Source organism: Larus michahellis, chromosome 3 (assembly GCF_964199755.1).
Source record: "Larus michahellis chromosome 3, bLarMic1.1, whole genome shotgun sequence".
Lineage (NCBI taxonomy): Eukaryota > Metazoa > Chordata > Aves > Charadriiformes > Laridae > Larus > Larus michahellis.
The window spans coordinates 121,101,777-121,119,188 of record NC_133898.1 but is presented as its reverse complement, the minus strand read 5'-3'; positions in this window follow the sequence as shown (position 1 = coordinate 121,119,188).

Genomic DNA, 17,412 nt, shown 5'->3' with positions numbered 1-17,412 from the left:
AAAGTCTAGGTAGACAATGTTCACAGCCTTTCCCTCATCCAATAGTCGGGTCATCTTGTCACAGAAGGAGATCAGGTTCATCAGGCAGGACCTGCCTTTCCTAAACCCATGCTGACTAGGCCTGATCCCCTGCTTGTCCATTATATGAGTTGTAATGGCACTCAAGATGATCTGCTCCGTGACCTTCCCTGCTACCGAGGTCAGACTGACAGGCCTATAGTTTCCTGGATCCTCCTTTCTGCCTTTTTTGTAGATGGGTGCTACATTTGCTACCCTCCAGTCCATTGGGACCTCCCCAGTTAGCAATCTGTCCAGCATGTGCTAGCGAGGAGCAGGCTGTGGACCAAGCCAAACTGCACTGGTGGCAGAAGAAAGCATTCAGCACAGAGCACACGTACAGGGTGATTTACACAGAAGGACAGGCAGGTTCTCGCTATTCATTCTGGAATATTTACTGGGCGTGCTTCAATTACCAGGCTCAGTGGCATGAACGTCAGATGTACAATGCTGAGTATTTTTCTAAGGTCATGGATGGTAATTGAAAGTCCACTTTGATACTCACATTAAAAAGTACTGCTAATGGGGAACATCTCTGAAATCAGCCCAGCGTGATGCCTTTCAGACTTGGTAATAATGAATATACGAGTGACTCGTAACAGTCTGCTCCGTGGAAACAAAACATAATCTGGCTGGTCATTTGCTTTTGTTCGTCTTTTGTTGGAGGAATGGGAGGGGAGACAAGTCCTGTGGCAATAGCCTTGAACAGGCCATCTCCGTTTTGAATCTGCTGAGATGAAATATCTCCTTTCAACAACAAAGGCTGAACTCTGATCAAAGCCCAAGCAGCAGCACGCCCTGCAGTGGTACACACCAGATCCTAATTCCTGCAAGTGCCCAAGGGGATGTGAGACTCCCATCAGTCAAGTAAGACAAGGACAGGAGAAAGCACTGTAATTTTCAGTTCAGCCCAACAAACCCTGCAGCCTCTTGGCTTGCAGTAACCTGGAATGCATCCTGCAAGCAATTAGCAAGATGGCTTTCCAAGCTGATCAACACCACACGGCTCTTCTTTGATATTGTTTTATTCTTCCTCCCCTCCCTCCCAAGAGCTTTTTCAGGAACTCCACACACACGCTGCTGGGAGCACAATTACAGGGCAGCGTGTACTGCAGAAATTCATTCAGCATGTTTCTGGGATCCCTCGTTTTCAGGCAAGGGCCTCTTCTGCCTGCTCCCAGTGTGCGTGCAGTTGTGTGAGATTCTTGGACAAGCAGTTACCCATCATGTGTGCATAAAGGCTGGTTTTGTCAAGTAAATGTATATGTGCAAAAATGTACAGTTCTGGGTTGTAATTGTCTAAAATACCATTGTGGCATGACAGTGAGTTGCACCGTGCCAGAGCAGAGGGATAGCCTGTCTCTAACTAATTACTCATCTTCTGCGTAGACCCTTGCAGGAGCTCCTCTCCGCCCCTACTGCAGCTGTTTATGTAGGACAAACACTGCTGCTAACTGAATGAATGAAATAAGTATCTTCTGTACTTAAAACTCAGATAGCACAACTTATATGACTTACTTTTGAAAGCAAAAGCTTTCAATTCACCAACTGGAAAAAATTGCACAATATACATTATACCAGGGTGGAAAGGGCGACTGCCTGCACCAGCGCCCTGCAGGCAGGCAGGGTTTAGCAATGGGAAAACGTGCCATCCCCACTCTCACCTTGCTCGTTTTTCTTTTGTCCCTCCTCCTGCACCCAGCAAGAGCAAGTCTCTTGCTACAGCCTTCTGCAACCTTCTCTTGCCTTCTGCACAACAGGTCAACAGCCTACCAAGCATTGCTGATGAGAAATTACCTCCCAAACAGGCAAGTCCCTCACAGATAATGGGTCTGAAAATGGCAGTTTTTTTTGTTCTGTTCTCTATCATTCAAGAGAGGGGGCTTCTGCTGCCAAGCCATTCTGGTTATGGTCACCGCGTGGAAAAGGCAGGTATCAGCTAGGGGTAGCCCTCAAACTCATAAAACATCTCAGCAGCTCCTACCTTCCTGCTGCTGGGGCTGATGGCACAGTACAAGGACTCTGGGCTGGTAAGATGGATTGGCCATTGGAAACAGAAATGACCACTTGAAAATGTGGCTTCAAGTCTAGGCTGAGCTATGGATGGTCTATGTGATGTTGATCAAACTATCTGCTCCTCTCTGTCTCTGTTCCAAGGTGGAATCGGGGCTCTAGGAGTCTGTGCAAGTCACCATAAGTGTGCGGGTTTTGCAAATTGCTAACTGTTAATGTAAATGTTTAAAGTCAAAATTCTCGTTCACACTGTTAAATACTTTAGGAAAATGGAACCACCCACTCTAAGTCTGTAGTTTTATTCTGTGTCTTTGGTCTAGAACTATATTGAGAGTTTCCTTTTCTATTTTTAGGAGTTCAGTTATTTTAAGGACGTTAAATTTGTTGGAGAGGTGCATTTCCATGCATATCTTACCATTACTTCTGAAACAGAAAACATTAAAACAAAAAGAATATCTCATATTTGTCCATTAGCACTGAAAGATGACCTACCAAGCAATTAATAGTATAGATTCAATCATTTAAATACTCCTGATTCAGCAACCGGACTTAACTTCTCTGTTAAATTCCACCGAAATCTGTAACATATAAAAATGGAGGTGCTTTATCAAACAGGGACGTAGCTACCTGCAGAGCCACGCTGCAGTGCAGGGAAGAGTGTGCACCGGCATGGATGCGTTCTTTTATTTTCTGTGATCCTGTGTTTATCTGTAGGCCTGTGAATTCCCGTTGTGCGTACTGACAGCTGCCTGATAAATGCACAGGCACTGCAAAAAGAGATAAACCCTGCTGCAACGGTTTACTGATAGCATCAGCGTTCAATCGCAGGCAAACGCTAAATCACGGAAATCAACAGTTCATGCAGAGGTCTAAGATTATTGGGTTTCAGAAGCTGAGCAGCACTGTGACTTTGCATTGGAATACAGGAAATCATAGTTCAACTTTCCATACAAGTGTAAGAGTGAGCAAGATGCGGATTTGGCAAAATACTTCTGGGAATTTGGGGGCAGAAAGAAAACTGCTTGTGGCCTTTAAAAAATATAATTTTTATTATTATTATTATTATTATTTCATATACTTTCTCCACAAATATCTCTTTCCTGTAGCTCTTTTAGAGCTGTTTTGTTGGGGTTTTTTTTGTATTTGATAACTACGATCTCAGACTGGGGACACAAACAGCACATTTGTGATCCCTGACTGGATAATAGTCATCCTCAGGTTCATACTTCCTGTGCCAGATTCATGACTATGAGCTCAATAAGTCACTTTATGTGCATGATTTGTAATCATTGCTTAACACTCAGTAAACAATTCCACAGTTAACTCATTCTGCCAAATATTCTTACAGAGGGAATACAAGTGGCTGTAATTCAGTCAAGGCAAATCCAAAGCATATTTACCGAATCCTTGCTGCATTTCTTCTAAACTAACGGCCCCATCTGGCTATATTTTATTGTTTTTCAATACAAAAGTGCCAACAGTAGCACAAAAGGATGAGATCAAATGCCTTGTTACCTAGGAAAAGCCTAGACAACAGCCTAGCTGTTTGTTTTCTTACAGTTTGCTTGGCTGTTGGCTGTTGACAGCATAAACTGTATTCCCAGGCAAAAATCCTAGCCCCATCTGATCTCAAAGAAATTTTGTCTTTGATTTGAGAAAACAAAACAGAATTTCAACCCCGTTTATTCACCTAGATTCATACTGCATTAACTGCGTTGAAAAATGAATGTTTCACATCACGATTCGTGGTACAAATCAATGAGGGAAATGTTTTTGGTGAACATCAGTCCTACAGAATTATCCATCATCCAAAATGCCTTTTTCTCTTCCATTTTAGCAGGAAGTCTCTGTATTTTGCTTGTACCCCTTGACTTTATAGAGGTCTGGGTGTTTTGCAAGATTTCTAAGGATTGATGTTTCCTCTTCTCACAGATAGCAGCCGCTTTATGTTTTTTCTACCCAAGTCTACACACCACCATCAGTGCTATGTGCTTGGCATTGTAAGGTCTAGGTGTAACTGATAGTCATGTAAAAGCAAAGGAGGGCACAATTCTGAAGAGTTCATGCTCACATAAAAGCAAAATTAAAAAAAAAAAAGAGAGAGAGAAAGATTATTATCAAGATATTCCACTAACTGTTCCTTATGGTGTCACTATCAACGTCAGGAATGAGTATCACATAGAGTGAAGGATGTATCCCACTTCAGCCAAGGGCCATGTGCAATCAGTCCAAACTCCAAAGCATCTGAGCCTGATGTTTCCTATGCTCTGGATATCTTTGATGGTTTGGAACTCGGCAATAAGAAGCTCTAGGTACCAACTTGAAGGCCATCTCAGCCTTGCCTAAACCTCAACCTACAGTAAGTGGCTGCAGTAGAAAAAGGTCTTCATTACCCCAAAGACTGCCTGATCATTGCTTAGCAATTAATTTTACTCCAGTCCTGAATCATTTCTGTACCCCAATGTGCGTTCATCAAGAAGAGAAGCAGCTTGGGAGGGTCTGCTCTTCTCCCATCCATTCTGTACCCTTCGCTTGTGCTCTCACGGGGAATGGGAAGGGTACAGCACTAGGGTGAATCCTTCTTTCAGGCTGATTATTGGAGGGACAAAGGGACAAGCAAAGGAACCATTTGCCCAGATGAAGGAGGACGGGAGCAACCAAGTGCTGTTGAACTTTTCCTGCTCCTTCAAATCCTACGGGAACAAGATCCTGATCAAGCAGAAAAGCTGTGGCTCTTACCTAGGAATTTAGCAAGTAGGACAGGCAGTCTGCTTTCAGGTGGCAGTAAAATTTGTAATGCTCAGGGGACACCCTTTTTTTCCTAGGAGCTATATTTCTTCAGTTAGTGATGCATTATCACCTGGTGCTCTCCAAGCACTGTATGTACATACGTGAGTAAGCTTTAAAACCATAAAGACTGTTCCAGAATATATAGTCTAATTAATCAACCGTCTTTTCAACAGAGGTCACGATATTGCGCAAAGCTCATAGTTTGCTAAGTGAAACCAGAGGGCTGTTCTTTTCCTCCAGCAAGCATTACCCTTGCAAAATCCAGAGCTATTCCATTTGAGTGTTCGCAGTTTGCCAAGGGAAAGAACTCTTTTTTTTCTTTTTTTTTCTTAGTATGTGGCAACCAAAAACGAATAAAGCTTTTCCTGAGAGCTGGAAAATGTACAACATCTCTCCAAAGTAATAAATAGCTGCTTGGTCTCTGACTAAAAACAGCTCAGAAAAATGCATCCAATTTTCTAAAGCAATCACACACAAATGTCCATGAACCTAAACCTAGCCCTGGAGGCTGCAAACAGTCCTTAGCTCAGGCGGTGACTTAGGTCTTCAGAGTGAAATGCTGCTTGGGACATGGGCCTGAAAGAAGGAAAGAGGGACAAATCCTATGGATGGATGGATGGATGGGTGGATGGATGGGTGGATGGATGGGGAGCCCTCTTTCTTTCCTTTCAGCAGGATCCATGTAAGCCAGATTCCATGTCATTTTATACCAACACAATCCGCTCCAGGGATGTGGAGTTTTGCTGCTGTTGCTGTGGTTTTAATTTTTCTAGTTTGTGCTAGAAAGTGAGAAACCAGATTGTCACAAGGTCTCCGGGATGCAGTACTCAGGTTTTAGACCTGAATTGGAATAACTTTCATAAATTTCTGGTCTTTGGTAGCATAGGAGACAAAACCAGCTTTTTATGTGAGCAGTGACCTGGGCAGCCTGACAAACCAGTGCCCACCAGAAGTATTTGCAAGGTTTCCTTATCTCCATCTGCAGACCAGACTCAAGTCCAACAGGACAGCTGCAGCAGGTTTCTTTCTACGGGCTCAGATGTGTTTCTCTCTCAGTGCAAGGAACCATCATGACACCTCACTGTCCTTATGTTAGAGAAGATTTTTAGAATTTATTGGGCAGTTTGTTGTCAAGTTAATATCCTTTGTATTATTAGGAGGACATGGAAACAGCAAGACTTTTCTTACTTTAATCACACAGTAGACTCTTGCAAGATCATGGGCAACGGCACTCAGTCATGCCGTATACATTATGCCATACGTAATTCCCTTCCTCCAAGAAGAAAACAACCATGTGGTTAGATGCCAGCTCTATGTCTGGGCATGCAGGCAGAGAGCTTAGCCTCTGCTTAAAGCTTGTGATAGGCAGGGGATAAGGTCTTTCTGATTATATCCTTGACGTCTGCCCTGGCTCTGAAGATAAGATTTGATGTGGACATGTTGAGTAATCCAGGTGAGCTTCAGACTTAGTAATGTGCTGGCAAATGGTTTCTGCCTTGCAGATTTTTTTGTCCAGTAACAGAGCAAGTGAGCGGTGGAAGCTTCAATAAAAGAATATACTCTTTTCCTCCAAAGAACTAGTCTCTACTCTGTTCTGATGGCTACATATCAAGTGCTCCAGCTCTTACCTCTCATTGCACCCTTCCCACAGTGACTAAGCTAAGACCTCATTAAACCTTAGAGACTCTAAAACAGGAGACTCAAGTCCTATCCCAGCTAGACAATAGCACCACACCAGATCAAATTTGACCCATTATTCTGACTATTCCAGAAAGCCTCTTACTTATCTCTCTTCCTTCCTAGAAGCAGAGGCTGAACAACAACTGATTAAATTTCTGTATTTTACATAACTAGGACCTGCATGCAAAATTTTATCCAACTATTTGTACCACTCAGTGCCAGCCTGAAAATTTTATGAGAACGCCCAACCTCAGCAGGTGTCAGCAACTGCAATCCAGGCTGGAACTCGAACACAGGGGATCATGGCACAACGTGGGTGAATTGCATGAACTCCGTGTTTAATCCCTTCTGTTATATCCACCTCTTTAAAAACCTTTTTCTACTACACACCAAAGGCAATTTTTCAAGAGGGTATTAAGGGCTTGGCTGTTTCACTGTTATTGCCATGAAGGTGTCACCCACCCAAGTTCCAGCTTTAGTCAGAAATGCTTCAAGAATGGCTCAGCTTGCAGTAAGCGACAAAGCCCTTGCTTGAACGACCCCTTAATGGCCTCCTCTTCTCCCAGAAGGGGGGGACATTCGTTGTAGTTTCTTGGCTGAGCTGAGGAGAATCCATGAGATGAGGAAGCTCAGAGCTATAAATGGCAATCACAGGTCCAAAGGTAGCTGACTCCAGGTCAAAGCACAGTGTGCCCAGATGCCACAGGGCTCTCGCATGGCGCCAGGTGCTATCACCGGCAGGCCGAAGGATTGAGCAGCAAGAGAGAAGGTTATGGTGGTGACTAACATAGACTAAGTACCAGCAGGAAATGTTCTAGCGACAGCAGGTCACGGCCTTCCTTCTGCCGAGCCCTGCCAGGGTGGTTTTGGATGGCAGCACACCCAAACTCAGGTTCTCCTGCCCTGGCCTCGCAGCCCCTTTGTTGTTCCATATAGAGGTTTTGCTTCTCTACCTTGCCACGGTCCCCATGCTCACATGTCTCTCGTGCATGGCTTCAAGTCTGTTTTCCCTGCACCCCTGTGATGTCTTCTGAAGCATGGAAACTACGTCTGTACAACAGGACGGCTTGCTGCTCCAGGAAAAGCCTGTAGGATAAAAGAAAAGAAAGGTGGCTGCAGGTCTTATCATGTTCTTCATTTGTCATAAACAAAGCGAGATACCATACGTACAGTTTAATGTCCTTATTGCTCCACTTTGTGCCATGCTCTTTTAAGTATGGGTAACAGCCTTCCTGGGAGGACAGGGAAATAACACTTTTGCAGAGAGTCATTTGTTTTTTCTTGTTTCAGATGCTTCAGGACTTGTTTTGTTTTTCCTGTCTTTGTTATGAAATGAAGATTGCAAAACCCTGGTAATGTGAAATTCACTAATGAAAGTGCCACAATTTACTCAGAGCTCTGCTGCTTCAGAATATAGGAATTAACTCTAAACTACCAGCACACATGAGTCAGTCCTCCTCAAATACACTGTATCCTCATTAATACAAACATCATACTCTAAATAAAACATTGAAAATTCTAATTTATTTTTTCTAAGATACCTTTTAGTCATTTGGGTTTTGCCATTTGTTTTTTGAGGCCTCTGAGTTTGGTCATGCCATTTATCAAGTTGATGTATAAAGATTTCAAAAGTTAGGACAAAAATATTAAGCCGAGAAAGAGAGAGAGAGAGCAAATCCTGTACTAAAGGAAAGAAAATTTAGTGGGAATTGAGCTCTTTGATCACATTTAAGTTATCCTTTTGCAATATCCAGAAAAGCACAGCTTTCTTCTTTTTTTTTTTTTTCCTAGAACAACTAAACAAGGCTCCCAATTTGTTGCTTGTTTACAGAAATTTGGACTTTAAGCAAAACACTAAACACATGGGACTGATAAGAGAAACAACAAGTGATAAAACTGGAGCTTGAACTGCTGCCTTATCCCATAGTATAGAACTATGTTTAGACTGTCATCTTCAAAATCAACCTGCCTGTAAGCCTCTGGATCTCTCAGTCACATTCGGCTGGGGCAAGCAATGGGGCTTGTGACTTTATTACTGTGTTCTGCCCTTTCTAAATGAGTGACAGTATATAAATGAAAAAGGGGAACATTTCCTTAGCAGCTTTAAAATACTTTGCACTTTGAGGGTTGACTGTTTGCCATTAAGAGCAGGCAAGTTTAGATAGCAAATGTGAAACAGAGACCTGCTTGGCCGAAAGCGTGGGGTGGGAAGGCCCTGTGCATGCAGCAGAATGGTGGTTTTGTCGCTTCAAACCTCAGGTATGGTCAAGCTGGCTGGGACTTTGCATCCAGCTGCTTTCTTTTGGTAGCTTCGTTTTAGATAGATGTATCAAGGGTAAATGAATCACCATTTCCAAACCAGGAGATCAGAACAGATATCTGAATACCATGAGACATTGGTAGTGGTGGTAAAATAGCATGTCTTTCTTCCCCGTTTCCCTTACACTCACCCCATACATCACAGCCTCCTTGGTTATGCCAATGTAACTGAGGCTGCACTGTAACCAAATCACTGGAATGATCTGGGTAAAACATCTTTTTTGGAGGGCTGTTTGAATACGGGAGGACCAACATTGGCATCTAAAAATCTGAAAATCAGCTGCATGATTTGCGCCTATGATGCCTTTCCTTGAATATACAGGGAGTTCGGGGCAGCTCCACTGGATGTGCAAACTAGGCATGTTTAAAGGAAGTGTGTTTAGGCATGGAAGCAGCTTTGAGCATGCACCCTTCAAAACCAGACAAAAAAAGAGACAATCATGGCCTAGTATCATCTGATACTAGATTACAGGAAACAGAAGGGTATAAACTCAAGAAAGATCACAGAATCACAGAATGGTACGGGTTGGAAGGGACCTTTGGAGATCATCTAGTCCAACCCATTGCCGAAGTAGGTTCACCTAGAGCAGGCTGGACAGGAACGCATCCAGGTGGGTTTTGAGTACCTCCAGAGAAGGAGACTACAGATAAAAAAATAAAAGTTGGGAAGAGAAAGCAACAACCTAGATTCTACCAAGGACCAGCCTTATCCCAAAAACGTATCTGTATAGTATGATTTATAGAACACACAGACTGGAAGGGATATCTGCTGGTCATCTCATCCAGCTGCCTGCTCCAAGCAAGGCAAACCTAGAACCTTGGCACTTTGTCCGTTTGAGGTTTGAGTGTGTCCAACCTCTCTGGGCAACCTGTGCCAGTGTTTGACCATGCACAGGGTGAGAAAAAACTCCCTTCTAGCTAATTGGAATTTCTCATGTTCCAGCTTTTGTCTGTTGCCTGTCATCATTTCACTGGGCACCTCTAAGAAGAGTCTGACTATGTCTTCCCTATCTCCTCCCACAGGCAGTTGAAGAAAGTTGCAGGATTCCCCATTATCTTTCTCTACTTAAGTCTGAACAAACCCACTTGTTTCAGCCTCTCTGAGCCATCCAACATATGCTCCAGCCTTGTGGTCCAGCTCCCTGACTAGCTCGGTGGCCTTTGCTGGACTCCTTTTCATCAAAGCCTTTGTGGAATGGGAAGCCCAGAACAGGACGTGGTACTCCAGATGCAGTATCACAAGTGCTGAATAGAGAAGAACAGGTTGACAGGGTGATTCAGGTTGGAAAGGACTTGGGGAGGTCATCTAGTCCAACCACCTGCTCAAAGCTCGGTCAATAACCACCTCCCTGGACCTGCTGCTGAGCTCTTTCTAACACAGCTCAGGATGCAGGTAGCTGCCTTCACTGTAAGGACACACTGATGACTCATGCTCATCTCACCCATCCTTGGATGTCTATTATACAGATCTCTCTTTCTGAGCTAGACACCAAAGGCCGCCTTTGAAAATAACGACAGAAATAAATGCCTGACCCATTTCAGACATCTACTTCAGCAGGAGATGAATCACACATCAGCAACGCCTGTTTCTCTCCAGGGTGATTAGTTCTGATATAAACATCCATACCGGTGGTATTTACTTTCAGCCAGATTAATCCTGCCTCATAAGTTTTACCACATCCCCAGGTTTTGCTGGAAGATGTTAAACATTTCCATGCATGTCTGTGTGTGAGTGTCCGCTTGCGGGTTTCCTTTTAATGGGAAGAGAATACCATTAATAAGGATATAGCTATGCAAAAATGCACTGAACTGGTACTTGAAAGAGCTGATTCACATTTCAGTGGCAGATATTCTAGCAAATATCAACCCTAGCGGTTTCTGAAGGTTAGTTTGCTTTAAATACGTGCCTAAGATTTTATTTTTAACACTCCAGGCAGCATGAAAATCCTTTCTTTTTCTTTTTCTTCTTTTATTTTGGTAATATCTGTTTGATTTTCTAAGGGGAAATATAAAATTATGCTTTGAAGTAGTCAAGAGTACCAAATTCTGCATGCTATCCACATTGAGATGATCCTTAATTCTGCTTTCTCTCAACGAGAGCTGCAAAAAGGAGCATGTAGTCAGCAAATCCGACTGATTTTAGCTCCTGGTGGAAAGGTCAGATAAAGTTCAACTCCTTTATAACAGATTAACAATTCAGGAGGTCTTTAATCGTTTGTCCTGTAGACTACCATCATCATCTTTCAGTGAACATAATGGTTAAAAATTGCATTAAACCTCCCCTTTTTGAACAACGGCTCTCCTTTTGACCTCTCTGTTACCCTGAGTGTTATGGCCTATTATCCAATTTGAATCACAGATGAGTGTTGCGCTTTTCAGGTGCATGTTAAACAACCTGCCACTTTCTTCTGACTGAAGACAGACACACCGTCTATGCAGGAAAATCCAGGCAGATAAGGAAAAAGCATCGCACCCCATTCCCAGAAACCCGCCCAGACAAGCAATGTGCGTATTCACTTAATAGGTATGTTTTGAAATGTTGAGAAACCATTGATCTTAATCTTAAGAGCTGACTTTAGCCTCCTTTCATGTACTTTGCAGCAGCTTCCTCAGAAGTCCACCGCAAGTCTTCTTAGTCTTCCTCAGGAGTCCACCACACGCCTTCCTCCAAGTCATGACGATGTCGCGGCTGAGTGGCAGCCTGCATGCAGAAGGGACCAAGATAAGCATCTCCGAGCAACTGACTGTGTAAATAGGGAAGGGGTTTGTTTATGCTGGTCAGAGCAGATAGGAAAAAAACAGAGAGAAAGAAGACAGGACTCTTCCAAAGCCATTCTGAATGACGAGATTTATTAGCCTCTGCAATTATTACTCTATGAAAATTGTGGATATCCAGCTGCTTGACTCATAGGGCACAGCATACAGTATTGAGTTTAGACTATGGCAGAGGATGGTCTAAAGATCTAATTCAACGCAAGGAGGTTTTCAAATCACCTGGTTGGGTCTCAGCATAGTACTACCAAGCCTTCCTTCAGTGATGAAGTTTTCTGCAGAAAATCTCTCTCAAACAGGCCTCTAGAGACATTCTAGGGGATCCTTGGAGCAGCTGCCTTTGCAATGGAGAAGGCAGCACAACCAAAGAGGAGTCTGGCCCATCGCTCCAGGAGGTTTCAGAAGTGGAAACTGGTGTTCTCCAGCTGGTTCTGTCTCTCTTTGCCTTTCTACATTCTTATGCTCCTCAAGTTCAGAAGCTGGCAGTCAGTTCCTCGCTTAGCTTCCTGTTTCTCTGCTAATTTAATGTTTGGCGTTGCATGTAACTCTAACCACACTGGAATTTATCCCAGGCCTGGGAGGATAAAGCTCCATGTTCCTGTGGAGAGAAGTCTGGGACTCAGAAACACCATGAGATTTGTCCCAACAGCAGTGCAATCCCTGCACTGTCAGAGGCAGGGAACAAGCACTACAGATAAACAACAAATAGACTTGAGGCAGTGCTATGCTCCGCCTGAGCGAGTTCACTTCTACTGCTTTTTTAGCTCTCTTCCTCTCTTCTTACTCTCACTTAATGGTATTTACTACAGAACTGGATATATTCCTCAAGCAGTCAGCTACCACACTGTTCATCACAACAGCTCTTCACATCTCACGTCAGGTTTTTAAGTTTGTTTGCATGAGCCAGTGTTTCATATGTGAGGGGTAGAAACATTCAACCAAAGTAAATAAACCCCATAGCAAAACTAGTTCTGTGGGGCAGGCAAATGTCTCTTAAGATAGCTAACAGTGAATTCTTGTTCAGGACACACACGGCATACTTATTAGTAATAACCCTGGCTTTATCAGTAGTAGTTCTAGCTGACGTACATGCCCATCAGTTTCATAGATGTGCATAACACCTCCAGATCTCTAGAGAGTCTTTCAAAGGATATGTAGACCTCAAACACACATTGCCTCTAAGCTATACATAGACTCCAGAATATGACCATATACTCCAGAAACATGACCAGCACTTTAGATGATGTTTATCTTGTTATCTGGCTGCTGGGGCATCACCAATATTATAGCGAGAAAAAACTATTTAGAAGCAAAAATGCTGTCACTGAGGGTAGCAACACAGCCCAGCCTTAGCTATTTTAAATAAGTGTCCCATACTGCATCCAGGTCTGGACCTCTGAAGCCCTCAGCACAGGAAAGACATGGACCTGTTGGAGCAGGTCCAGAGGAGGCCCACAAAGATGATGATAGGGCTGGAGCACTTCTCCTATGAGGACAGGCTGAGAGAGTTGGGGTTGTTGAGCCTGGAGAAAAGAAGGCTCTGGGGACACCTTATTGTGGCCTTTCAGTACTTAAAGGGGGCCTACAGAAAGGATGGGGAGGGACTCATTATCAGGGCCTGTTGCAATAGGACAAGGGATAATGGTTTTAAACCAAAAGAGGGTAGATTTAGACTAGATATAAGGAAGGAAATTTTTTACAATGAGGGTGGTGAAACACTGGCCCAGGTTGCCCAGAGAGGTGGTGGAGGCCCCATCCCTGGAAACATTCAGGGTCAGGTCAGATGGGGCTCTGAGCAACCTGATCTAGTTGAAGATGTCCCTGCTCATTGCAGGGAGGTTTGACTAGATGACCTTTAAAGGTTCCTTCCAATCCAAACTATTCTATGATTCTCTGATTACATATTTTGAGCCGAGTCAGTACGATACAGCAGAGGTTCAGTGCAAAAGGACCATTTTCTACTCAGGATTAACAACAAATGCGGCCTGAGGATTCAAATGTATAGCTTGGTCTTATGGGAGCTTCTGAGCACTTGGTACCTTTGAAACAAGCCAGCAGTGTCTGTGAGAGGTACTGAATGAGTACCTCCAGGACAAACGCTCAGCCTGCAAGTGAAATGCTTCGGGCCAGGCAGTGGCTGGACAGACACCCACTCCAGAGAGCAGCAAGCTTGTCCTGAGGACTTCTCTTCAGGACAAGCCAGCCTCCACCCACCACTGAACCCGCCCACGCCATCCCTGCTCTGGAGCCTCTTGTCACTTCCCGCTACCCACAGCCTCCCCCTTGCAGTTCAGTTGGACAGCCATCCATTTCCAAGGTCATTACACCCACTCCGTACACTGCCTGCAACACTGACTGCCAAAAAAAACAGATGTACATTACCTATTTCTTACTTCATCGTCTCCTTTTACAGCTCTTCATGAAAGTTGTAGAAAATATCATACGTTTGCACAGCAGGCAGAGGGGAGATGGAATTTTAACACTAATGCAAAGATCAAGTAAGCGTTTTATCACAACAAAACTTCTGGCGGTCTCTTGTTACTCTTACAAGCTCCCTGGTAGGAGCAAAACAAATACTAAACACCAGAGACTTCATTGTGGAAAATCAGCTCTCAAAAAAGTGTTGCAAGTGTATCATTTGTTCCCCAGATCATTCTATTTCTCCAGCCATTTGTGAGCAGGGCATGTCCACCCTGCTATAGGTGTATGTTATCCGTGACTGCAAGTCAGGTATTACTTTGGGGCCATTTCAGCAGGAAGGGCAGCAGCGTTACGATCACCTGATGCACCACTGAGATGACCTTGCATCCTCTAGAAATGCCTGCTGTCAGCGCACGCTATCTTCTCTAATGGCTGATAAGGTGTTGATTTTAAAATCTGCATGTTACTTCACCTCCCCCAGCTCCAGCTACAAACTGAACATATTACAGAGTTACTTAAGCAGTTTATTGCAGTAATAAAAGTCACGTGCCTTTCATAAGCAGTTTTGTTAAAACATTACGCAGGTATTTCTATCAAATACATTCCTTTCCGTCATTTGCTGAAGTGAATAAAGTTCCTTGTGAGGTCTCCCAAGACCTGGTTCGTGTTTATTTGCAAATCTCGTATATCACTGCTAAAAGCTATATGAAAAGAAAAAAAGCCCTCAATATAGGGAATGCAAAGAAGGACACACAGAAGGTACACGCTCAGCACAGGGGCACACCATCCTCATGGGCAGAGCAAAACCAAGCCCAGGAGCACCTCCACGGCTAAGCAGATTCGTCAAAAGACAATTTGCTCTTCTCTAGCACAACCCTGCCTAGTGAGAAACAAAACAGGGGGCTGATGGAGATGGACGCCTGCGGGAGGTCCCCATGGCAACGGGGGTAAGTGCACCCCGAGGGGCTGCGCTTGTGAGCACCCACAATGATGTGGGGACACCCCTGTGGGACTGCAGCCATGGGGGACCCACGCCATTGTAGGAACGTCCCTGAGGGACTGCAGCTATAGGTGACCCACACCATATGAGGACGTTAAGAAACAGCTCCATGAGAACGAGTTAGAAGCAAAGAGCAGTAGAGAAAAAACTAACGAAGCAAATGGTGGCAGAGGAAATGAATAAACAAAAAGCAGCAGCAAGAAACAGTTCCAGACATGGCCCCAAGCTCTTATGCCACCATAGAAATTGGGACAGGCCAAGTGTAACATGGGGTAAAAGTCTGCAAATTGAAGCAAGGAAGGGGGGATGATAACTGTTTGATTTTGGGGTGAGTCAGGGGAATGAAGACAAAAGGTGTTTGTTTGTGTCTTTTTTGGGGTTTTTTTGTCAATACCCTAATCAGTAATTGGAAATTTGTGCTGTTTGGAAATAAATAAGTAGAAATTCTCCGAGTCGAACCTGTTTTGCCTGCAACTTCCTTCCCTATAAGAATTTGTCTGCTCAAGGCTATTATCAAGGAGCTTCCCCAGGAAATCGCCCGTCTCTCCTCAAAGAAGCAGCCACAGAGCGATGCCAGGCATGCCTGACAGCAGAGACCACACAAAGACGCAGCTTACGCCTGCAGACTTGTTTGGGAGGCCGGGGGGAGCGGAGTGTTTTGCTAAGGTTTGTCTGGAGGCTGTAGGAAGTCTCAGCGCGATTTGCTTTTGCTTTACACAGGTGCTCGTGCCATGTGTGCTAGAAGGAGACCAGGCGCTGAAGCGGAATTAGCCAATTTCCAGCATTTCCTCCGTGCGGTAGCCACAGTTCCTGTGCGTGCATCCCTCAAACCACTCCAGGCCAGACTTGAACCAGCAACGCTGTTGAGTGAGCCAAGGAGAAACTTCCCTGTGCCCAGAGTGGTTAAGAGCTGAGCAGTAGGCTTCTCCACTACAGCTCTTCTTTAGTGAAGCCTGTCTGGTGGATGCCCGATTTCCAGGCTTTTTTTAAGATGTACCGACTTTCAATTTAATTTAAGTTCCTGACCACATGGAAACTGCTCAGCAAAGTGGGATGTGTGCATACCTATCTGCATTCCGATGTGGATGGGAATAATTAGGAGCTCTCTACTTTTATTCCAGCTTAGAATGAACAGGTTATAATCTTCATGAACTCATTTCTTATTTGAGTTGTTGCCTGTGACAGACCACACGCTCTCCAGGTGTGGCCCAGCACCATGCTCTCTTCCCATCTTACTGATGGAATGTGCAGGATTTCCTATTTCGGACCTACTAGCTGCTGTGACGCCACTGACCTAATGAACAGAATCAAGTTTTCTAATATGCCTGACTGTAAATGCAGTCTCCCTGAGCGTTCTGCAGCACAGCGCTAGAGATTGCTCTTTCAGCAAACACTCCTGCTAGTAAATTGTTTGCCAAGATGTTTGTAGGCAACAAGCACAAAGACGAGTGTAAGTCAGGCCAAAGGCGTTTAAAATTTCAAACATATTTGTTTTTATCTTTTCCTAATATTTGCCTATCTGTCTAATCATCCTAAGGACTACATAAATTAGGTTAACTCTTACCCACTGAAAAGTTCCATGCCAAATTCTCCTAAGCAGGGCTAGAGGTGGGGTTTTTTCAGTCATTTCACCCCCACCCTTCCACATGCACCAGAAAAATTGTCCAACAAAATAATGTCTCTACTTTTCACCTTAAAAAAAATGTTGAGGTAAAATAAAGAAATGTCTGCAAAAATCTAAGATAACTTTTGTCAAAGAAAATGTTCTTCCTCCAATTCTAACCCTGAGTCATGGTGTCACTCAGGCTTTGAGACTTTTTTTTATCCATTATTTCAGTTATTACAGTCTTCAGCACAAGTCATTTTAACTTTGGTATGCTGCTCCCGTCTCTGCCTTTTCAAAAATGAAATTTTCAGTGTGTGCCAGTGTAGAAGCCCTGAACAACAAAAAAAAATCCCTCTATTTCCCTGCACACAAAAATCAAAATGAACTAACCGCCTAGCACTGGTGTCAGAAATACACTCCCACATTTTCCCTTGCTGTTCTCCCACACTGTGCTACCTTACAAGACCCAGTAACTTGGTTGCCAGCCACAGATTATGCAGAAATATAAATGGCAATAGAACTGTGAAGAACCCCCACTCCAAACCTCACACCCTGCCATTACGCGCTGGTTGGCCTAACACAAGCTGCACACTTGGTGAGCAGCTTTGCCGTGCTGTCCTGGTAAGGTGTTAAGGAGGCCATGTCCTAGGCCGGCATGACACAATCACTGGACATGGAGCTAAGAATAGGCCACAAGGTTCTTCAAGGGTCTCAGCCAATGCAGCAACATCATGACAAGTTTGACAAAGGGAAG